Raw genomic sequence first — 26,326 nt, 5'->3', positions numbered from 1 at the left:
CACTGTTTACTTCCCTAGACCCCTGTCTAGCAGGGTGACTGACGTGATCCCTGGGGTGAATTTCCTTTCTCCCATCCAATCGTCAAGGTTTCTTTTGAATAGGGCACTCTGCTTGACATGTATGGACAGTCTATTCCAGAATCTGGGGAGTCCCTGGGACAGGAACCTATCCCTCCAGCATGTTTTGTTTATTGTGATGACAAGGTTTAGATCTCTGGAGCGTGTAGCTCTGAGGGATTGGGATTTCTTTAAGTGTAGCATGTCCAACAGCTCTGAGTTTGACATGGCCTTGTATGTTAAGCAGAGATCACCTCTGAGTAGACAATATGTGACAGAGTACAGCTGGAGTTTTTTAAGGCGGTCAGCTTAGGGCATCTGCTTTAGGCCTGTGATTCTTTTAGTGAGGTATTTCTGCGGCCTTTGTAATTGTTGCAGATGTCTTGAGAGGTGTATATACCAAGTGGGACATTGTATTCTATAATGGGTCTAATGAGGGATGAGTACAGTGGGACAATGACCTCCTTTTTTCTGGATGAAAAGCCCTTAGTGATGAGGTGTGCCACATAGAAGGATTTCCTGACTGTTGTGGTGATGTGGTTATCGAAGGTGAGACCACTGTCCACCTGTGTCCCTAAGTCTCTTATCACACTTTCGGTGTTTGGTGTACTGCCACCTATGTGGTAATTCACGGGTACATGTTTTTTCCCAAAGGGGATAACTATACATTTCTTGGCATTGAGCTTCAGCCCATGCCTCTGGCACCAAGCATCTGTTTCTGTAAGGCCCTTTTGTAGAGTATCCACATCATTAGGGGATTCAATAATGGCTCCCAGTTTGCAGTCATCTATGAACTCTGTTAGCCAGAGTCCCTTAGTGTTGGCCTGTACTTCAGAGAAGTAGATGCCAAACAAGAGCGGTCCCAGGACTGAACCCTGAGGTACTCCACTTGTCACTTGTCTGGAGCTGGATTTGGAGTCGGCTACTTTTACAATGTGGGTTCTGTCAGTAAGCCAGTTGGCAACCCATTGGGTGACGTAGGGATTAATGCCTCGCTTAGTAAGTTTATCTATGATTCCAGAGTGGGGGATGGTGTCAAAGGCCTTGGCGAGGTCTAGATAGGCTGTGTGGACCACCTTACCCTTGACCATGGCTCTGGAAACTGATTCAAAGAAGTCAATCAGGTTCAGGAGACAAGATCGGCCCTTCACAAACCCAAACTGGGTGGGGTACAGTGTTTGAAGGTTGCCAATGTCTTTGTTTATAAGTTCCATGATAATACACTCCATGGCCTTTCCGATAAGGCTCGTCAGACTGATGGGACGGTAGTTTCCGGGATCCAAGGTGGATCCCCCCTTGTGGAGTGGGATAACTGTAGCTCTGCGCCACTCAGTGGGCACGAAACTTGTTTATGTTAGCTAGGGTACAAATATGTACATTTCTGGAATGATTACTGCCTTGTAACCACTTCTTATGGCTTTTTCTCTGTGGAATCTTACTGTGTTTTTACTATGTGCCAGTTCAAAGATGTGAATCACCTTACTATCTGTCCAAAGTCACATATTTGCCTATGTGGAGTTTCTTTCAGTTACTCCTTACCTCCTGAACTCATGCATTCAAAGTCAACTTGGGAAACAGCGGTAGATATTCTACTACAATTTATGACTCTTTAGTAGCTGAACTGACAAAGGATACACATGCCTTAGGAGTAAGAACTCCTGGCTTCTAAAAAAAAAGTTAAGGCTGCAATCAGGCACTGATAATAGAACATTTCACACTATCAACTCTTCTTTAAACCTGACCATTTGGCTCTCTGTAGTTAGGACTACAGGTCACATATTCAAAATCGTATTACTCTGAAAATGTCCTGAATTCCATACACACATACTATGGATTGTTATTAGATATCCTTACACCATGAATCCATTGCTTTAAGTCCAGTATTTACACCATTGCTTGTAGTGTATGCTGACTTCACAGTTGTAGGAAATTTATAATCTGTAGGGATTAAACATTCCCATGTTACCCATGGTCTCCTTGAATCAGAATAAAAATCACCTCTTCTAGTAGATTAATGATTTAATGCAGTTCATACAATGTGCAACATACCTCTCAACCTCTTAAAGCACGAAATCTGGGCAAAGCCACAAATAATGGGGGGACAAATGCCCCAAAACAGGGACTCTTTTTAAATATTGCTCTTAGAAACCTGGAAAGTTGATAGAATAACAGGTTTTGCATTAGCATGCATTTTCTAAATTATTTGAAGTCTGAAAATCAAATGTCTGACATTATTTTTTTACTTTAGTCCTTAATGATTTGTCAGTGATTTGCCAGAAAACCACAATGTTATGAGAAACAGACCAAAGTATGAGTGAAAAATCGGGACATTCTGTGAAAATGTGGACAGCTGAGAGGTCCTGTGCAGTCAGGAACTTCTTGCTCTGTTCCACTGACATTCTTGACCAATATAACACATCATGAGCTCATACTTTGTACTTATTGTTGTCTGGTATGCCTCGTGAAAATTTACCAGCACATCTTTCCTTAGCTGATAATGAAGAATGAGTTTATCTGCTTTAAACATCAGATTATGTATGCAGCTAATATCTTCTTTAAATGAAGAACATGGCTGTATTTATTTCTTATACCAGACTTCTGTGATAACCTTTCACTGTCACACCGTGAAGCCTTTTCATTGCCTGATCATTACTCCTACACTGACTGTTAGGAGAAAATCAACTGAAGAATTATCCAGATCATACCTCTCAACCTCTTAGAGCAAGAAATCTAGACAAAGCCATAAAGAAAAGTAGGACAAAGGTCCAAAAATAGGGACAATTTTTAAATATTGCTCTAACAAACTTAGAATGTTGATAGAATAGCAGGTTTTGCATCAGCATGAATTTTCTAAAAGGTATGAAGTCTGAAACTGAAATGTCTGTCACTGTTTTGTAACTTCAACCTTTAATAATGTGCCACTAATTTGCCAGAAAACCACAATTTTATGAAAAACGGACCAAAAATATGAGGCAAAAATGTGGACATTCTGCGGAAATCTGCCAGTTTTTCTGCAAGCAAATCTTGTTGCTCTGGAAACTATGAATGACTCAGCATATTGTCTTTATGCATCTCTTTCCTGGTTCCAACTTCAAAACTAAGCCATAATTCTGTAGTCCTAACAACCTTCAGTGTAGTGTTACTAATACCACATTCGAAGGCATCCGAAATATACTCAACAATGGTTTATGATATGTTTCAGCCAACACTTTCACCTAAAGTAAGTAATTGAACTTTTCTTATCCATACACTACGGCAAATTGCTATATTTCTAGCTAAGCATACTTTTCTGGCATTCTGTAAAGACACTGGACAAACATGTAACTGATTTGCCTTCTTGCAGAGTCACTGCACCAGTTCCACCCTGCCTGTTATTTAACTCTAATTCAGGATGGTCTCAAAGTTTTGTTTCTCTTTACAGTATCATGTCCTCTACTGAGAGGTAACCTCTGTCTTGTGTATAGAGCTTCCCCAGACCCTGTTCTGTCAGAGCCGTAACGTTACACATTCACAGGGGCATCATAAACCCCCACTTGAGGAAGCCTCATTCTCTTCTACAACATACAGAACATGCTGGAAGGATAGCTTTGTATCACAGAGACAACGACTTCTATGGAACCAGGTTCTACTGCGCATAGAGCAAAATACTTATTTTTTCTATTTAAATTTAATTTAGATGAATGAATGAGTAACCACACATTCACCCCAAGTTTATCACCAGTGTCCTTCAATGATAGGGGGAAATATAAATACCCTAACATATCATTGTTTGTCCTAGTTTTGGGATATTTGTATGCAAACTAAAAGGGCTAAAACTACCATGAGAATTTAAAGCTATGTCTTTTAACATCCTCACAGATCATTAGCCGAGTACCTCCCTAATGGACACAGGTAACCTGTAAATTGTTCATCTCCCAGGCCCATGTTTACAATTATCAAAGGTATCTGAACTTGTCAGAGATTTGAGATGCATGGCTAGGCTTAAAAAGGCCCCATGTGGTTGTTAGCCTAGTAAATGCCTATGAACCTATTAATACCTTGCTCACATCAAAATACTCTAATGTGAGCATTTCAGTTTTAACAGTTTAAGCATTTCAACATGATTGACTTGTTCTGTGCTCTATTAATACTCTGCATCATGTTTCAGTACTTTCCTTAAGGACATACGCACTTCCAAAACATTCAGAATAAATGTCAGTATCAATATAAATGAAGTTTTCACAGTAAGTGACATGCATGTTGACTTGCATTTTTGACTAAATATTTAACTTGTGCAATTTTCATTTCTGTAGTATATTTGGTGCAAAGTTATAATAAATTAATATATGTTTTTTTCATGTGAGATGTAACATCCATCTGTCTCTGAAAAATAATTTGCATGTTTTTCCTTATTGCAAGTAACACTGATGCAAAATTATTCTCTAATATGTTTAAGGCATCCTTAGACAATTCTAATACCTAAGGAACATATCAACAAGGTAATCCACCAGCAGACAGAATGCCTTTGACAGTAAAGCCCTGAAGGATGAAATATACACTGTGGATATTTGCATATTTCTTGGAAGAAGCTTCTATGTTATGATTGTATCTTGTCTTCTAACAAGAAACGAACACTGGACACGCGTTTATTACTTTTGGCTAGCATGACCAAGTTATCTCTGATTTTTCTTATAAGGTACATGGTTTTTAATACACCAAAGAGTACATTGAGCTTAGGATACTGTAAAAAGCTCTGTATTCTTGATTTTATTTAGTGAGATTTTTTCACTTTAACTACAGTAACAACTATGTAATTAATAATTGCATTAAACTAGCAATGTGTCTGAATGCTTCAAAATGTCAAATGTAATATTTGGTGTATAGGATGACCCAAATAAGGATCCATATGCCATTTTCCTCAGCATTTAATTTAGTCTTGCCATAGATGCAGGATAGCAGATGAAATGCTGCAAATGATGAAGTTTACCTCAAGTTACAGAAAACTAAACCTCTTAAAGAAATACAAACATAGTACTGCCTCTAATGCAGAGACCTCAGGACTGATACCTGAGTACATCACTGCCACCTGCCAGTGAGCTAAGTGTTGCTTGTTCACATATGCAGATAAACACAAAATGAGATTAAGGGGTACTACTTATATCTGCTGAAGCATTATTGTCCGACTTCACCATAAGACATAACCTGGAATTTAATCTTTATGTGCTAAAATGAAATAATGAAATAGACTTTATAGTAAGTAAATCCAATTCCCAGTAAAAAAATGAAATAAATAAATAAATGGATAAACTCTAATTATTTTTTTAAAGTAGAACAAACAATAAGAAGTCAGATTTACCAGCAGCTCTTTCAAATCAATGGTTATAAGATTGAATAGCCTTGGAATGTGCATGAATCTATTAACTATTTTGTAGCATATTCAAGACACCAACATTTCATGGTCTTCACTGTGTAGAACGTGTAAGCTCTTGATGGAGGTCGAAAAAGTATATAACATTTTTGGTGAGTGTAAGCATACTCTTAATCAGTCTTTTTTTTTGTCCTGGCTACATTAGGAAGTAACATTACAAAGCAGAATTAAACATTTACATTTTGGTAGCTTTTGTTGTTTATTTTTGGAAGTTTTCCATATTTCTATGTACAGTAGTGCTAATTATAAACTCTTTAGAGCTGACCCAGTACTCAGGGACTTATGGACGCACATAGATAGTAATATAGCTTTTGACCATCACATGTCTACACTAATGAGGAAATCATTCTATGTTGTGCAACTTTGTAAACAAACGTATGGCATCTAAATCCAAGAAACCACTGTTCCACTGTATTCGGCATTCATCAGACCTATTATTGAGTACAATGCCCCCTTTGGTATGTACCTAACCAGGTATATCCAACAACTGGAACATCCACAGAGGTTCCTCACTAAAAGAATACAGGGCATAAGTAAAATGTCCTATGCAGACCCCCTATCCCTGTATTCTGTTTCCTACAGGCTTTTGAGGGGAGATCTATGCCCAGCACACAGGGCATTGTTAGACGCCACTCTGATGGACCTTCTGCATATCCATAAAACAAACAACACCAGAATTACCTGTTTTAAAGACTTAAAGCTTGTCTGTGATATAAATAGAACCTGCTGGAGAGATAGGTATGTATCCCAGACACTACCCCATCTATAGAATAGGCTCCCTGTCATATTCATTAAGGATATCCACACCTCCAGGCTAGTTGCTCAGCATAATGCATCAGAGATTATCCAACTTGGCAATACCACAATCCAAATTGTAACTTGCTACAGATCCCCCACCATGCCCCAGGATTCCCACTCCTCATTTCTTGATACACTGGAAAATATTAGGGTACAACCCAACACCCTAATACTGGGTGATTTCAACTACCTCACCATTAACTGGGAAAACTACTCATACGCCAACTCTTTTGCTCAACGTTTTCTGGAATTCATAAATTCCAATGCCTTGGATCAACTTATCCACACCCCCATCAGGGGCAGAAATATCCTAGACCTGGTCATTATCAACATGGGTGACCGATGTTCCACCACAGGGGTCAATTCCTTGTTGGTCTGATCTGACCACAAGCTAATCAGCCTAGACATCCACATCCCGCCCCACCCCCCATTAGGGAAATCACCATAACAAATGTCTCCAAAGCCAACTTCACGCTTCTTAAGACAGAAGTGGCAAACTTCACAACACCCATGCAGATGGACAATAGAGGTACAACTGCTGAATCCTACACAAATGCACTTTATAAGCACTTACACAAGTGCATGGATCATGCTATCCCTAACAGAACCAAGATGCTATCCTTCAAAAAAAGGAAGCCAATCTGGTGGTCCCTGCCATAAACAAACCCTACAACAGAAGAAAGAAACTGTTGCAAAAAAGAGTAAAATCCCATGACTGGAAGAACTCTCTAGACAGCCTCCGTAAGAAGTTGAGATCCCTCATAATATCCTCCAAAGCTAGTTATGAAAACAAAATTGCCACTGATTTTAAAGACAGCCACAAAGCATTCTATAGCTATGTCAAGAATCTCAATGGCAACACGCAGATCTGCTCTGAGTTACAGCACAATGGCACTACACATACAGAACCAACTGATATTGCCAACAGTATTGCAGATAGGTTCAGTGCTAACTTTACCCCACCCACCCCCTAAAGGGCCCATCTCTATACCGGAAGAATGCAAAGTTCCTGTAATCACGGCTGCACAGGTAAAAAACACACTCTCCAAAGCCAAGAACACAGCATCCATGGGACCTGACAACATCCCAGGCTGCATTCTACATGAACTACAGAATGAACTGGCACCCCATCTAAGCACCATCTTTAATCATAGCCTCACCTCAGGCTTTATGCCCACTGAATGACGCACAGTGACAGTTATCTCACTCCACAAATGGGGAGCCTCCATGGACCCCGGGCCGCCCCATTAGCCTAGCAAGCCTGGTCTGCAAGGCCATGGAATGTATCATCATGGAACTTATAAACAAAGACATTGGTAATCTCCAAACTCTGGACCCCACCCAGTTCAGGTTTGTAAAAGGCAGATCATGTCTCCTAAACTTGATTGGCTTCTTTGATGCAGTCACTAAAGCCGTAGACAAGGGTAAGGTAGTTCAAACAGCCTAGATAGATATCACCATGGCTTTTGATACCATTCCCCACTATGGAATTATAGATAAACTCACTAAACTAGGTATAAATCCCTATATCACAAGATGGGTTGCCAAATGGCTCACTGACAGAACCCACACTGTGAAAGTAGCAGACGCCAAATCTGACTTCAGACCAGTAACAAGTGGAGTACCACAGGGTTGAGTCCTGGGTCCTCTCCTGTTTGATATCTACTTTTCTGAAGTACAGGCTAACACAGAAGGTCTTTGGCTAATGAAGTTCACAGATGACTGCAAACTAGGAGTCATAATTGAAACTCCGAACGATGTGGACATCCTACAAAATGGCTTCACTGAGACAGATGCCTGGTGTCAAAGCCATGGCCTCAAGCTCAATGCCAAAAAGTGCATTGTCATCCCCTTTGGTAAAAACTCTGCACCCATGAACTACCACATAGGTGGTAGTTTACTTAACACCAAAAGTGGGATAAGAGACCTTGGGACACAGGTGGACAGTAGTCTCTCCTTTGATAATCACATTGCCACAGTAGTCAGGAAATCTTTCTACATGGCACAACTCATCAAAAAAGGTTTCTCTTCCAAGAAAAAAGAGGTCATTGTTCCCCTCTACTCGTCACTCATTAGACCCATTATAGACTACAACGTCCCTTTTGGTATGTACTTCACAAGACATCTACAACAACTGGAAAGGCTGCAGAAATACCTCACAAACAGGATTACTGTCCTCAAAGAGATGCCCTATGCAGACCGTCTCAAAAAACTCCAACTTTACTCCGTCGCATATCGCCTACTCAGAGGCGATCTCTGCCTAACATAAAAACTATGTCAAACTTAGAGCTGTTGGACATGCTCCACTTAAAGAAATCCCAATCCCTCCGAGCTACATACTCTAGCGACCTAAACCTTGTCACCACATTAAACAGAACATGCTGGAGGGATAGATTCATGTCCCAGAGACTTCCCATACTCTGGAACAAACTACCTATCTATATCAAACAAAGCTCCTCATTAGCACTCTTCAAGAAAAATCTTGATGATTGGATGGGAAATAAGAAATTCACCCCAGGGATCACCTCTGTGGCTCTGCTCAATAGGGGCACAGGAAAATAATTTTCTTGGGTAGCGAAAGCTAGAGTACCTTTTTGGCTAGGCTTGTATAGGTCCTAGGGCTGATAGCCTAGTGCCTAACTATGAACCTATGAAGCAGAGTTCCCCCCAACCCAATTTAAGTTCAACTTGGACAATTAAATGGGGAACAGGAAATTCATCCCTGGTTTGTCACCTATGTCTCTAAGGTACACAGGCATCCTGTAAATGGTTCATCTCCCAGGCCCATGCTTACACTTATCAAGGGTATCAGAACTTTTCAGAGATTTGGGATGCATGGCTAGGCTTAAAAAGGCCCTTGTGGTCATTAGCCTAGTACACACCAGTGAACATATAAACCTATGAACCCATAATACTTACTGGCATGGTTGTTATCTACTGTAGAATAAGATTTTATCCAATAAGAGCTCTGAAAACCTGTCCTGTACCAAAAGTACAGATAAATAATAGACAAGGAGCTGTTTCACAGAAAGTAACAGGTCAGCACTTTCATATTATTGCAAGTAAGCCATCCATTCATATGCTGCTTCTACCACTACATTTTCAAGGCTTCCATACTTAGAGAGATGACACATTTGTCTTTAATTAAGCTAGAAGGGAAAATCACAGAATATACTTTTCATGTGACCTTATGACATCACCAGCCTGATCACACAGCGTGTTGTACTTCTGAAGTTTCTATAGCCATTTATACTCTGCTCCATGGAATGGAAGGATAAAGCATTTACTATAACCCAAAAGACCTAAATTTAGTTAATGGTTACAGTGCTGGAAGTCCTAAGCAGGGTCTTGGAAGAGCAAGCAGTAAGTGTTAGGCCACCTACATGGGGGGGGGGGACTGGATATCCAGTGGCTATATCACTGCATGCAAGTAAAGGAAGTCATCAGAGACATCTAGGTGGTGAGCAGTCACATGCAGAGATGGGCATAGTAGGCCATCACAGTCATGCAAGTGCCCATTTCTGTGGGGTTAAGGCCTAACAGAAAAAAAACAATGATGGCTGCAGAAATGATGACCTCAGCAGCCCTTCGTAGGCAGCTCAATCATTCCTAGTAGGACGAGAGTGCTGGTCAGCAGACAGCAGTGATCCAAAGGGAAAAACAACCACGCCTGTCATCCAGGGTACTCCACATAAGCACGATGGCTCACTTCCAATATCTGGCACATCAAGTGTCACCTGCTCAGCAGATCCTTCTGTTAAAGATGTTTCAGAAAGTAAAGACTTCAGTGTAATCTAATGAATTTTCTATGATACAATGCACAGCAAGGCTTAGAAATAAACACATAATCCTTCTTTAGATTATATAATTTCTACTATATTATTACTACAGTATATATATATATATATATATATATATATATATATATATATATATTTGATTTATTCATTTAGACTATATAGACACAAAAAATCCTCACCAACATCACAAAACCTACCATCACTAGAATTCATCTAATCTCCCCACTTATCTATGCCTCTCCAATACTCACAACATCAAGAAATCAGATCTAAACAAACTCGAAACTTGCTACAATAAAACTGCAAGGTTTGCCCCAAATCTATTTACAGATCTCATCAATTCTGAGCACTAGAAAAACTCAATTGGCTATAATTGCCCATCCTTCTGGTCTACAACCAACTGTCCATAGCTCACCAATTACTCTACCGACTGGACAAAATCCTGCAACCATACTCTACCAACTGGGCCCTACATTCTAACAAGAAATCGTTACTAATGATGACTAAAGCTAACAACACTGCTGGAGAAACTCTTTACTTTCACAGCATAGCTAACCAATGGAATTCTTTCCCAATAAACATAAAAACTACCTCTGTAATAAAATTCAGAGAAACACTTAAAAGCACATTTAGCAAAACTTGGTTATGCTCTTGCAGTAGCCCAGGATAAGAACACTCACACCTTTAACTAATCAACCTTGATCTGGTAAAGATTACTACAATACACCTTCCTCCACTGAATTCATATCTCAAATGTGTTCCTTCAAAACAGGGTCTAAGTTTGCTGTTACATTTTACACTGTATGTTTAGGGACTAAGACTGTTATAAAAAGAGCTCTGCTGAAATTCTAAAAACTATTATATGTGATTTCTATGTCTATATGTATTCTAAATAGTTATCCTCCTGATTGTTGTTACATTGTACTCTGTATTGCTTTTTACAAAAATATGCAATACCTAAATTATGCAAACTTTTTACATGTGAGTTGTACCTACACAGCTAATCTAATAACTTGAGCTTTTGTTTATTTATTTTTATTTAACAAGTGTTTACTTGGAAAGTCCGACTTGGAACAAAGCCAATTTTTAGCAGAGGCCCAGGGAGAAACACTCTAGATGCATGTTTTTGTAACGTGGGGGGAAAACAGAGAAAACCCACATAAACGCAGGGAGGACATGCCGACTCCACACAGAAGGCACCCCAGCTCAGAATCAAACCGGAGAACCTGGTGCTGTGAGATGACAACACTACTACTACACCATCCAGTCATTTACATAATGATTGCATGTGTTTCTGTCATTTTTTGTGGAGCTTATCTCTTGTGCCTCCTCTGAAAGATGACAGCTTGTCCATTTGGATTTTCCCAGTAAACAAATGTAAAATAAAACAAATAATAAATGTATTTATCTGGCATTTGTTTACAGAGAAAGTTTGACTGGCCAATAACCCACTTTCAGAGGACCTGTAAACATAGGGCATGACTGCAATTAATTGACTAAGTTATTCTTGTTGTAGGCAGTGTAAAAACTATAACAACTGCAAAGCATAGGTACTAAATAACTCATCGATCCATTAAACAGCTCAGGGCAGGCTGTCCTCAAAATGTCCACAAATGTTACCAACTGTTGTTTGTGGCTTTTACTGGTTCTCTGCTCTGATTTCCTCTGCTGATTATGAGAAAATGCACATTTTAATTCATCTGGCCAACATTTTATAATGCAAATGTTGTAAACAAACTTTCAAATACATATATAGCAGAAAATGTGCAAAGCAGATAATGAAAGTTTATACAAAGTAGAGGTAGGCAGTTAGTCTAGGCATCCACATTTTCGTTTGGGGCAGCTAGCAGAGCAATATAACAAACGGTTGATCTTCTTTGTAGCATTTATACGGTTGTATGATAAAATACATCAAATGCCACGTGAGATTCATTACAGAGAATTATACTTGAGGGTACATACTTGATGTATATCACACACTTAATGTTCCAAATGTTGTTATTCCCAACACTGTATAATGAAGTTCACACACTTGCTCATAATGCCTTGTACCACTCCCCTTGACTACAATGACACACTCTTCACCCAAGTATGATTTCTGCTGTGCATATCCAGCTTTATGGAACATTCCTGAATCTTTTAATAACCACTTGTAAGTTGTACTGTACTTTAATTGACAGGACAGTACACAGAATCACATTCAGAACAGTTTTCTTTTGTGATATACTGCATATGCTGTGAAAATCTACATTAAAAATCAAAATGAGTCTACTCACATCTGTATCTAAACTACTGTAGTAGTTTTCTCAAAACATACCCTAAAGAAGCATTGTAACATGTCCTAGGCCTATTGTATGCTGTGTTACTATTTAAAAAAGGCTTAAAACATTCATTAGTGCAGCAACATATCATAAAAGCAGACATACAGAGCAAGCTATGCCTGCATTGTGACCTGCATGATTAACGTTAGTAGTCATACCTTGTATCATACAACAGTCTGCACTGCATTTCACACGGTAGCCATACCTTGTATCATACAACACTTTGCACTGCATTTCACATGGTCGTCATACCTTGTATCATACAACAGTCTGCACGGCATTTCACACGGTAGCCATACCTTGTATCATACAACAGTCTGCACTGCATTTCACATGGTCGTCATACCTTGTATCATACAACAGTCTGCACTGCATTTCACACGGTTGCCATACCTTGTATCATACAACACTTTGCACTGCATTTCACATGGTCGTCATGCCTTGTATCATACAACAGTCTGCACAGCATTTCACATGGTTGCCATACCTTATATCATACAACACTCTGCACGGCATTTCACAAGGTAGCCATACCTTGTATCATACAACACTTTGCACTGCATTTCACATGGTAGCCATACCTTGTATCATACAACAGTCTGCACTGCATTTCACACGGTAGCCATACCTTGTATCATACAACACTTTGCACTGCATTTCACATGGTCGTCATACCTTGTATCATACAACAGTCTGCACTGCATTTCACACGGTTGCCATACCTTGTATCATACAACACTTTGCACTGCATTTCACATGGTCGTCATGCCTTGTATCATACAACAGTCTGCACGGCATTTCACATGGTTGCCATACCTTATATCATACAACACTCTGCACGGCATTTCACACGGTCATCATGCCTTGTATCATACAACAGTCTGCATAACACTTCACACGGTTGTCATACATTGCATTATACAACAGTCTGCACGGCATCATTTCACATGGTCGTCATACATTGTACCATACAACAGTCTGCATGGCAACACGGTCGTCATACCTTGTATCACACAACAGTCTGCACAGCAACACAGATGTCATACCTTGTATCATACAACAGTCTGCATGGCATTTCACATGGTCATCATACATTGTATCATACAACAGTCTGCACAGCATTTCACACGGTCATCATACCTTGTATCATACAACAGTCTGCACGGCATTTCACATGGTCATTATACCTTGTATTATACAACAATCTGCATAGAATTTTACATGGTCAGTCATGAAACAGTTACGTAGTGCAATGTGGCATGTGCAGTCTGCTGCAGGAACCACAAAATGTGTTTTTTCATGCACAATGTATCCTCTGAACATCAGTTTGATGTCGGCTGCAATGTACAATACCCATGAACAAGTGATAATTCCTGTGGTACTAATCAGCTGCACTAAAGTCATAGTGCATTACAGTGACTTAGCACATTGCATGGCTATTTCATTAAACAGTGCATGTGATAGGAATGCTTCCAGTTCTGCTGCACATGGCAGAATGCTATTCTGCGTTATTATTATTGTTGTTTTAGATATTTATCTATTATAATACTGAATGGTCTGGAAACCTGTTATTTCGATTCACAGTGCAAAAATGTTATTGTTAATGTTTTCCTTTTCCTATATTATTATACAAAGTGGTAACATTCAGTTTTGATGCATATTGCAGAATATGTTATTCACCCCTGAAGAAGGTGTTGCACCATCTGAGAAGCATGTTATATTATAGTCTGTGGTATTGGTTATATTATCTGTGATATTGGTTATAGTATAGTCTGTGGTACTGGTTATAGTATAATCTGTGGTACTGGTTATAGTATAATCTGTGGCATTGGTTATAGTATAGTCTGTGGTATTGGTTATATTATAGTCTGTGGTATTGGTTATAGAATAGTCTGTGGTATTGGTTATATTATCTGTGATATTGGTTATAGTATAGTCTGTGGTACTGGTTATAGTATAATCTGTGGCACTGGTTAGAGTATAGTCTGTGGTATTGGTTATATTATAGTTTGTGGTATTGGTTACAGTATAGTCTGTGGTATTGGTTATATTATCTGTGGTATTGGTTATAGTACAGTCTGTGGTATTGGTTATAGTATAATCTGTGATATTGGTTATATTATCTATGGTATTGGTTATAGTATATTCTGTGCTATTGGTTATATTACAGTCTGTGGTGTTGGTTATACTATAGTCTGTGGTATTGGTTATATTATCTGCGGTATTGGTTATAGTATAGTCTGTGGTATTGGCTATAGTATAATCTGTGGTATTGGTTATAGTATAGTCTGTGGTATTGGTTACCTTATCTGCGGTATTGGTTATAGCATAGTCTGTGGTATTGGTTATATTATCTGTGGTACTGGTTATATTATGGTCTGTGGAACTGGTTATAGTATAGTCTGTGGTACGGGTTATATTATCTGTGGTATTAGATATATGATAATCTGTGGTATTGATTATAGAACAGTCTGTGGTATTCATTAAAGTATATTCTGTGGTATTGGTTATATTATCTGTGGTATTGGTTATATTATCAGTGGTACTGGTTATATTATAGTCTGTGGAATTGGTTATAGTATAGTCTCTGGTATTGGATATATTATCTGTGGTGTTAGTTATATTATAATCTGTGGTATTGGTTATAGTATAGTCTTTTTTATTGGTTAAAGTATAGTCTGTGGTATTGGTTATATTATTTTTTGGTATTGGTTATAGTATGGTCTATGGTATTTGGTTATATTATTTGTGGTATTGGTTACATTATAGCATGTGGAATTGGTTATAGTATAGTCTGTGGTATTGGTTATATTAAAGTCTGTGGTATTGGTTATAGCACAGTCTGCTTTATTAGTTATAGTATAGTCTGTTGTGTTGGTTATATTATCTGTGGTATTGGTTATAGTATAGTCTGTGGTATTGGTTATATTATGTGTGGTAGTGGTTATATTATAGTCTGTGGTATTGGTTATAGAATAGTCTGTGGTATTGGTTATATTATCTGTGGTATTGGTTATAGTATAGTCTGTGGTATTGGTTATACTATAGTCTGTGGTATTGGTTATAGTATAATCTGTGGTATTGGTTATATTATCTGTGGTATTGGTTATGATATAGTCTGTGGTATTGCTTATACTATAGTCTGTGGTAGTGGTTATATTATAGTCTGTGGTATTGGTTATAGTATAGTCTGTGGTATTGGTTATATTATCTGTGGTATTGGTTATAGTATAGTCTGTGGTATTGGTTATACTATAGTCTGTGGAATTGGTTATAGTATAATCTGTGGTAGTTGTTATATTATCTGTTGTATTGGTTATAGTATAGTCTGTGGTATTGGTTATATTATAGTTTGTGGAATTGGTTATAGTATAGTTTGTGGTATTGGTTATATTATCTGTGGTATTAGTTATATTAGAATCTGTGGTATTGGTTATAGTATAGTCTGTGGTATTGGTTATACTATAGTCTGTGGTATTGGTTATAGTATAATCTGTGGTAGTTGTTATATTATCTGTGGTATTGGTTATAGAATAGTCTGTGGTATTGGTTATATTATCTGTGGTATTGGTTATAGTATAGTCTGTGGTATTGGTTATATTATAGTTTGTGGAATTGGTTATAGTATAGTTTGTGGTATTGGTTATATTATCTGTGGTATTAGTTATATTAGAATCTGTGGTATTGGTTATAGTATAGTCTGTGGTATTGGTTGTACTATAGTCTGTGGTATTGGTTATAGTATATTCTGTGGTATTGGTTATATTATCTGTGGTATTGGTTATAGTATAGTCTGTGGTATTGGTTATACTATAGTCAGTGGTATTGGTTATAGTATAATCTGTATTATTTGTTATATTATCTGTGTTACTGGTTATAGTATAGTATGAGGTATTGGTTATAGTATAATCTGTGGTATTGGTTATATTATCCGTGGTATTGGTTATATTATAGTCTGTGGAATTGGTTATAGTATAGTTTGTGGTATTGGTTATATTATCTGTGGTGTTAGTTATAATCTGTGGTATTGGTTAAAGTATAGTCTGTGGTATTGGTTATAGTATAGCTTGTGGTATTGGTTATATTATCTGTGGTGTTAGTTATAATCTGTGGTATTGGTTAAAGTATAGTCTGTGGTATTGGTTATATTATCTGTGGTATTGGTTATATTATCTGTGGTACTGGTTATATTATAGTCTGTGGAATTGGTTATAACATAGTCTGTGGTATTGATTATATTATCTGTGGTATTAGTTATATTATAATCTGTGGTATTGGTTATAGTACAGTCTGTGATATTTATTACATTAACAGTCTGTGGTATTAGTTATAGTACAGTCTGTGGTATTCATTATAGTATAGTCTGTGGTATTGGTTATATTATCTGTGGTATTGGTTATAGTATAGTCTGTGGTATTGGTTGTATAATCTGTGGTGCTGGTTATATTATAGTCTGTGGTATGGTTATAGCATAGTCTGTGGTATTGTTTATATCATCTGTGGTACTGGTTATATGATAGTCTGTGGTATTGGTTACAGTATAGTCTGTGGTATTGGTTATATTATCTGTGGTATTGGGGATAGTATAGTCTGTGGTATTGGTCATATACTCTCTGGTACTGGTTATAGTATAGTCTGTGGTATTGATTATATTATCTGTGTTATTGGGTATATTATAGTCTGGTATTGGTTATATTGTAGTCTGTGGTACTGGTTATAGTATAGTCTTATTGGTTATAGTATAGTCAGTGGTATTGGTTATAGTATAGTCAGTGGCATTAGTTAAAGTATTTTCTGTGGTATGAGTATATTATCTGTGGCATTGGTTATAGCATAGTCTGTGGTATTTGTTATATTGTCTTTGGTACTGGTTATATTATAGTCTGTGGAACTGGTTATAGTATAGTCTGTGGTATTGGTTATCTTATCTGTGGTATTAGTTATATTATAATCTGTGGTATTGGTTATAGTATAGTCTGTGTTATTGGTTATAGTATAGTCTGTGGTATTGGTTATATTATGTGTGGTACTGGTTATATTATAGTCTGTGGAATGGGTTATAATATAGTCTGTGGTACTAGTTATATTATCTGTTGTATTCGTTATATTATAATATGTGGTATTAATCTGTGGTATTGATTAAAGTATCATCTGTAGTATTGCTTATATTATCTGTAGTATTATTTATAGTACAGTCTGTGGTATTGGTTATATTATCTGTGGTACTGGTTATATTACAGTCTGTGGAATTTCTTATAGTATAGTCTGTGGTATTAGTCATATTATAATCTGTAGTTTTGGTTATAGTATAGTCTGTGGTACTGGTTATAGTATAGTCTGTGGAAATGGTTAAAGTATAGTTTGTGGCATTGATTATATTATCTGTGGTATTAGTTATATAATAATATGTGGTATTGATTATAATATAGTCAGTGGTTTTGTTTATAGTATAGTCTGTGGTATTGGTTAAAGTATAGTCTGTGGTATTGGTTATATTATATGTGGTATTGGTTATATTATCTGTGGTACTGGTTATAATATAGTCTATGGTATTGGTTATAGTATAGTCTGTGGTATTGGTTATATTACAGTCTGTGGTATTGGTTACAGTATAGTGTGTGGTATTGGTTATAGTACAGTCTGTGGTATTGGGTATAGTACAGTCTGTGGTATTGGTTATATAGTCTGTGGTATTGGTTATAGTATAGTCTGTGGTACTGATTATGTTATCTGTGGTATTGGTTATATTATAGTCTGGTATTGGTTATATTATAGTCTGCATAACACAAGCACTCAGGTCACTCCAAGGCAAGTACAAATATGACTCAGTCATTGTCCATGCTGGTGTGAATGACCTGAGACGTATCTCCCTGGACTACATGAAAAGAGACATAGAGGAGCTCTATGATCATGTAGCCCAGGCCGGTATGACCCTGACCTTGAGTAGCATCTTATCCTCACCAAGAATGATGCCACAATATGAAGACAAGATGATCAATTTCAACAATTGGCTTAAGTATTGGTGTCATTCAATGGGGATCCAATGCCTGTCAGCCTGGGATGACATGCTTGACAAGCCACGATGCTTCACTAGGGACGGCTTGCACCTGTCAACCCTAGGCTTTCGGATATTGGCAAAGGCTCTTGCCACCCCCATAGTGCCTTTTTTAGGCAAGGCTCAAAAGACAAACCCACCTCCATAGGTATCACAAGGGATAAGAAACTAAGAGTAATGCTACTCAATGCCAGAAGTCTAAACCTCAAGATGCATGCACTTGAACTCTTCTTAGCATGGAGAACATCGATATTTGTGCAGTAACAGAAACCTGGTTCAAGGCTCCCGAGAGCACACCAGCACTAGCAGGTTATACCTCATACCATGCTTTTCGGCCCCAAAACTTGGACCGAACCAGAAAAGGAGGGGGAGTATCAATATTCGTCAAAGATACCCACACCTCCAGGTTGGTGGCACAGCACGAAGCATCAGAGACTATCCATGTGCAACTAACAGTGGGTAAAACTGCCTTCCAGTTTATAGCCTGCTACAGACCACCCTCCCAAACCCAGGAACCCCACTCGGCCTTTCTGAAAACACTGGAAAATATGAAGGTCTCTCCAAACACCATTATATTGGGTGACTTCAACTACCCAAACATAGACTGGGAGAATTACTCTAGCTCCAACACCCTAGCCCAAAGGTTCCTAGAATTTATAAACTCAAATGCTATGAAACAACTTGTTACCACTCCCACAAGAGGGGAAAACATACTGGACCTGATCATCACCAACATGGGGGCTCTATTCCCCAGACCAGAAGTGTATCCCTCACTGATAAGATTAGACCATAAACTAATCTCACTGGATATTCACATCCCGACCCCACCCCCTCCCCAGAAAACCACAGTGAAAAACTTCTCAAAAGCAAATTTCACACTCCTCAAAACCGAGGTGGAATCCTTCAAATCCCCCGGGCCTGTGGAAAATATGGCCCAGACCGCAGAATCCTTTATAAACGCATTCTATGAACACCTTCAGGAATGCATGGATCATGCAATCCCAAATAAAACCAAGACCCAATCCTCCAAAGGAAGGCATCCTGTCTGGTGGACCCCAGCCATAAACAAACTATACAATAGAAGGAGGAAGCTACTACATGATAGAGCAAAATCCCAAAAAGGGAAGGCATCTCTGATCAGTATTAGCAAAAAACTATGGGCACTCATAAAATTGTCTAAGGCCAGCTTCAAGAGAAAAATTACACAGGACACTAAGGATAATCACAAGGCTTTCTTTAGTTATGTTAGGAACCTGGGTGGGAATTCCCAGATATGCTCAGAATTAGTCCAAAATGACAAAAAATACACCGAACCCACAGACATTGCCAACATCCTAGCTGACAGGTTCAGCACAAACTTCTCCCCACCAAAAGGGCAAATATCTATCCCAGCAGAGTGCTGCCCCCCTGACATCTCAGATGCTCAGGTAAGAGCCACCGTCTCCAAAGCAAAAAACACAGCATCAATGGGACCAGATGGTTTCCCGGGCTGCATTCTACATGAATTGTAAGAAGAGCTAAACCCAAACATAAAACTACTTTTCAATCTCAGCCTTACTACAGGATATGTACCCAAAGAGTGGCATACAGCAACAGTGGTCCCTCTCCACAAAGGTGGTGCCTCAACGGATCCTGGAAACTATCACCCCATAAGCCTGACTAGCTTGGTCTGCAAAGCTATGGAAAGGATCATCATGGACCTCATAAATAAAGATATTGGGGACCTACAGACACTGGATCCTACCCAGTTCGGCTTTGTTAAGGGTAGATCCTGCCTCTTAAACCTGGTTGATTTCTTTGAAACAGTCAACAAGGCCATTGACGAGGGGAAGGTGGTCCACACAGCCTACCTGGACCTCGCAAAAGCCTTCGATACAATACCCCACTCGGGAATTATAGATAAGCTCACCAGCTTAAATATAAACCCCTATGTCACTAGATGGGTTGTAAACTGGCTCAAGGACAGAACCCACATGGTTAGAATTGCTGGAGCAATGTCAGACTCCAAACCAGTTACAAGTGGCGTCCCACAAGGCTCAGTCCTGGGACCTCTCTTGTTCGGTATATATTTCTTGGAGGTATAGGCCAACACGGAAGGACTGGCTGACCAAGTCCGCAGATGACTGCAAACTAGGCACCATAATCGACTCTCCAGCTGACACAAGCATCCTACAAAAGGGCCTCATAGAAACAGACAACTGGTGCCAGAGCCATGGCCTCAAGCTAAACACCAAAAAGTGTATAGTCATCCCCTTTGGCAAAAACAAAGTGCCCACAAATTACCACATAGGTGGTAATCCATTAAGTATGGAAGAAGTAATTAGGGACCTGGGGACCCAAGTTGATAGCAATCTCTCATTTGAAAACCATGTGGCCAAAGTGGTTAGAAAAACATTTTATATAGCCCACTTAATCATGAAGGGATTCACATCTAGATCAGGGGAGGTCATCGTGCCTCTTTACTCATCCCTCATCAGGCCCATAATTGAGTACAATGCCCCTTTTGGGATGTACCTTACCAGACACCTGCAGCAACTGGAAAGACCCCAAAAGTACCTCACCAAGAGGATCAAAGGACTCAAACAGATGCCATATGCTGCCCGGTTAAAGAAACTCCCGCTCTACTCAGTGGCATACTGCCTGCTCAGAGGCGATCTGTGCCTGACGTATAAAGCCATGTCCAACCCAGAATTAATGGATATGCTGCACCTCAGAAAATCCAAATCCCATTGAGCTACGCACTCGAGAGACTTGAACCTCAGCACTGAAAAAAATAGGACAAGCTGGAGGGACAGATTCATAACCCAGAGGCTCCCTTCACTCTGGAATAAAATCCCAGTCCAGGTTAGGCAGAGTCCCTCATTGACTCTCTTCAAGAGGAATCTTGATGAGTGGATGGGAGATCGTAGGTTTACCCCGGGTATCACTTCTGTGTCACTGTTAGATAGAGGCACAGTATACTAACCTTGAAAAAGGGCATAGCAAAATTCATTTAAAATGGGTGGCGAAAGCCAAACACACTCTGGCTAGGCTTATAAATGCCCTAGGGCAGATAGCCTAGTATGAACCTATGAAGCTATGAATCTATGTTGTACTGGTTACAGTATAGTGTGTGGTATTGGTTATATTATCTGTGGTTTTTGTTATACTATAGTCTGTGGTATTGGTTATAGTATAGTCGGTGGTACTGGTTATATTATCTGTGGTACTGGTTATAATATAGTCTATGGTATTGGTTATATTATCTGTGGTATTGGTTACATTATAGCATGTGGAATTGGTTATAGTATAGTCTGTGGTATTGGTTACAGTATAGTGTGTGGTACTGGTTATATTATCTGTGGTATTGGTTATAGTACAGTCTGTGGTATTGGGTATGGTACAGTCTGTGGTATTGGTTATATAGTCTGTGGTATTGGTTATAGTATAGTCTGTGGTACTGATTATGTTATCTGTGGTATTGGTTATATTATAGTCTGGTATTGGTTATATTATAGTCTGTTGTACTGGTTACAGTATAGTGTGTGGTATTGGTTATATTATCTGTGGTATTGGTTATAGTATAGTATGTGGTATTGGTTATAGTATAGTCAGTGGTATTGGTTTAAGTATAGTCTGTGGTATTGGTTATATTATCTGTGGCATTGGTTAAATCATACTCTGTGGTATTGGTTATATTATCTTTGGTACTGGTTATATTAGAGTCTGTGGAATTCATTATAGTATAGTCTGTGGTATTGGTTATATTATCTGTGGTATTAGTTATATTATAATCTGTGGTATTGGGTCGAGTATAGTCTGTGGTATTGGTTATATTATGTGTGGTACTGATTATATTATAGTCTGTGGAATTGGTTATAGTATAGTCTGTGGCATTGGTTAGATTATTTGCGGTACTAGTTATATTACAATCTGTGGTATTGCTTAATGTTTGGCCTGTGGTATTGGTTATATTATCTGTGGTATTGGTTATAATATAGTCTGTGGTATTGGTTATATTATCTGTGGTACTGATTATATTATAGTCTGTGGAATTGGTTATAGTATAGTCTGTGGTATTATTTATATTATTGGTATGCTCAATATTCAAACCTCACAATCACGTTTCCAATGCGTTTGAAAAGCAGTATTCACTTCACAGAATGTATTCGCATCCACACCTTTTGTAGTTTAAAACTGGTTTATTAACAAACAGCAACGGCAAGCGCTTTCACCAATATGGCTTCCTCAGGCCAACTAAATAATTTAATTAAACATCTTCTTATATATTAATTAAATAATGACATCATTTCCTGTTATTAATTAGGTGAACTTATTTTTCATAAAGGTATATAAATAGGCATAACGACTAATACGTACAAACATATAAAATCTTACAAATATCTAAAATTACTAAAGCATATACACATATGCATAAATTAATACAAAAGATAAATAAAACATTGCACCTAAAAAATTTTTAAAATATATATAGGTGCGCATTATAGAGGCAAACTTACAATATCATACTGAATAAATGCCTTAACATAAAGCTAATGATATCTGTAATAGTAACCCGACATATTTTATGATGTAATATATAAGGGTAGTTCATAATAAATATAAATATTAACCCAAAACATACTATCTCCTCAATGCCCTACCTTTCAGAATAGGTTTAATAGGAACCCTGTCATTAAGTCCAGGGTGCCGATCTGCTCTAAGTCTCCTGATCCATTTACTTTCAGACTGCTCAGTGGTATTCCTAATGTCACCTCTCCTAACGTTAGTGTAACTCATACAGATAACTTGGAATTTAAACTTAGGATCAGGGGAAGTTTCATTAACATGTTTAGCTAAAGCATTTTTATTTGATATAATTTTAATATTATATACATGTTCTTTTATCCTTTCCTTTAACCTTCTGTCAGTCTTTCCTACATAGTAGGCAGAACAAACTGAACAGGTGGCAAGATACACTAAATGTTGAGTATCGCAATCTGCCTCAACAGAAAATGTATGGAGTCATTTGGTAAGTGGATGTATAAATCTACCCGATGTCTCTATATATTCACAGTACCTACATCTTTGACAGGGCTTTGTATATTTGTTATCTCTATCTACTAGGTAGGGTCTGCTCTCTAACCTATTAGGGCCACATAGCATTCTGTAAAGATTGGTCTTATTTTTATATATAAATTTAGGTTTGTTTCCTACAAGTTCTTGTAATGTGGGTTCAACCTTCAATATATCCCAAAACCTAGAGTAGGCACCCCTAATTTGATTCACATCTTGGGTATAGTATATATTCACATTCATCCCTCGATTTTTTCGATTATCCTGTGATTCTTCGGGTCTATTAATTGATGCAAAATATGGCTGCCCTCTTTCTTGCCTTAGGTCTTGTATTCCTACAAACCTCTGTACTATTTCGTTATGATAATAAGATCTGTCCATAAATCTTTGCTCTAGTGCCTTCAACTCATTATTGAATCCCTTATCTGAAGAATTCAAATGTGATACTCTCATAGTTTGTCCTCGTATAATATTCTTAAAAACATATTCAGGGTGCATACTGGTTCCATGTAGCATTGCATTTCTATAGCATGTTTTCCTGAAAACACCTGTATTTAATAGGCCGTCAGGTAGCCTCTCCACAAACACATCTAAAAAAGAAACTTTCTCTCTAGAAGCAACTATAGTGAATTTTAAAGAACTAGTTAGCCCATTCATTTGTTTAAGGAATTCATCTAACATAACTTCATCTGAGTTCAAAATAAGAAACAAATCATCAACAAAACGGGCGTAAAATTTCACATAACGTAAAAAATAATCCAATTTAAACAAACACCTATGCTCCCAGTCCGCCATGACTAGGTTGGCGTAGCTATTGGCACAAGAAGTGCCCATAGCTACGCCATCCCTCTGTATATATATTTTATTATAGGATGTAAAGACATTATTATTCAGTATTATTTTAATAAGATTACAAACCATACTTATATGTGTTTCGGTAAAGGTACCTTGCTGTTGCAAACATCTGCTAATACTAGTAATCCCTTCTAAATTAGGAATACATGTAAAGAAGGATTGGACGTCTAATGTTACCATTATATACTTTTCATCATGTTTCATCTGTTTCGTTTCATTATATAACTTTATCAAGAATTGTTTCGTATCTTTTAGTATATGTTCATACCTATTTACTACTGGTCTCAACTTACTTTCAAGATATACAAACAAGAGTTCAGTTACCCACCCTCTCCCTGCTACGATCGGCCTCATGGGTGGTATAGCTGGATGCTTGTGGATCTTGGGTGTTCCTTGTATAACTGGGAGTTTCGGTTCTATTACTGTAAAGTATTTTAACATCTCATCAGTGATTAATCCATCATCATGCATTCCTACTATCAAACTTGATACTTTTCCAATAATTTTATCTACATGCTGTATTTTAACTTTTGTTGGATTATTATATCGTAGCTATTTGTTTCTTAATATTTATCATTATACTTGGCTGCATTTACGTGATGGCTGAACTTGCTAATGACCCAGTTGAGTTACCATACAAACCTGAGGAACATACCGGTTACATGGAGAGGTTCCAAAGTTATTTAACCGGAAGAGACAACCCGCTGCTGGCGTATGACGTTAGTAGTGATATGGCCGATGAGACCAGCGAGCAGAGCGACTATAGTGGATTGACTTCTTTACTTGACCAAATGGAGATGGATTTTAGGTACATGTATTCCTAATTTAGAAGGGATTACTAGTATTAGTAGCTGGTTGCAACAGCAAGGTACTTTTACCAAAACACATATAAGTATGGTTTGTAATCTTATTAAAATAATACTGAATAATAATGTCTTTACATTCAATAATAAAATATATATACAGAGGGATGGCGTAGCTATGGGCACTTCTTGTGCCAATAGCTACGCCAACCTAGTCATGGCGGATTGGGAGCATAGGTGTTTGTTTAAATTGGATTATTTTTTACGTTATGTGAAATTTTACGCCCGTTTTGTTGATGATTTGTTTCTTATTTGGAACTCAGATGAAGTTATGTTAGATGAATTCCTTAAACAAATGAATGGGCTAACTAGTTTTTTAAAATTCACTATAGTTGCTTCTAGAGAGAAAGTTTCTTTTTTAGATGTGTTTGTGGAGAGGCTACCTGACGGCCTATTAAATACAGGTGTTTTCAGGAAAACGTGCTATAGAAATGCAATGCTACATGGAACCAGTATGCACCCTGAATATGTTTTTAAGAATATTATACGAGGACAAACTATGAGAGTATCACTTTTGAATTCTTCAGATAAGGGATTCAATAATGAGTTGAAGGCACTAGAGCAAAGATTTATGGACAGATCTTATTATCATAACGAAATAGTACAGGGGTTTGTAGGAATACAAGACCTAAGGCAAGAAAGAGCGCAGCCATATTTTGCATCAATTAATAGACCCGAAGAATCACAGGATAATCGAAAAAATCGAGGGATGAATGTGAATATATACTATACCCAAGATGTGAATCAAATTAGGGGTGCCTACTCTAGGTTTTGGGATATATTGAAGGTTGAACCCACATTACAAGAACTTGTAGGAAACAAACCTAAATTTATATATAAAAATAAGACCAATCTTTACAGAATGCTATGTGGCCCTAATAGGTTAGAGAGCAGACCCTACCTAGTAGATAGAGATAACAAATATACGAAGCCCTGTCAAAGATGTAGGTACTGTGAATATATAGAGACATCGGGTAGATTTATACATCCACTTACTAAACGACTCCATACATTTTCTGTTGAGGCAGATTGCGATACTCAACATTTAGTGTATCTTGCCACCTGTTCAGCTTGTTCTGCCTACTATGTAGGAAAGACTGACAGAAGGTTAAAGG

The 26,326-nt window shown here is 38.0% G+C and overlaps 1 protein-coding gene across 1 annotated transcript in view; it reads right to left on the bottom strand.

The window, feature by feature from the left end:
* The window catches only part of LOC122791069 (leukotriene B4 receptor 1-like), a 310,369-nt gene that overhangs the window by 123,265 nt on the left and 160,778 nt on the right, over positions 1-26,326 (bottom strand). The window lies entirely within an intron of this gene.

Source organism: Protopterus annectens, chromosome 16.part0 (assembly GCF_019279795.1).
Source record: "Protopterus annectens isolate FY-2018-M chromosome 16.part0, PAN1.0, whole genome shotgun sequence".
NCBI classification, from domain to species: Eukaryota; Metazoa; Chordata; order Ceratodontiformes; family Protopteridae; genus Protopterus; species Protopterus annectens.
This window is presented reverse-complemented; position numbering and strand designations above follow the sequence as displayed.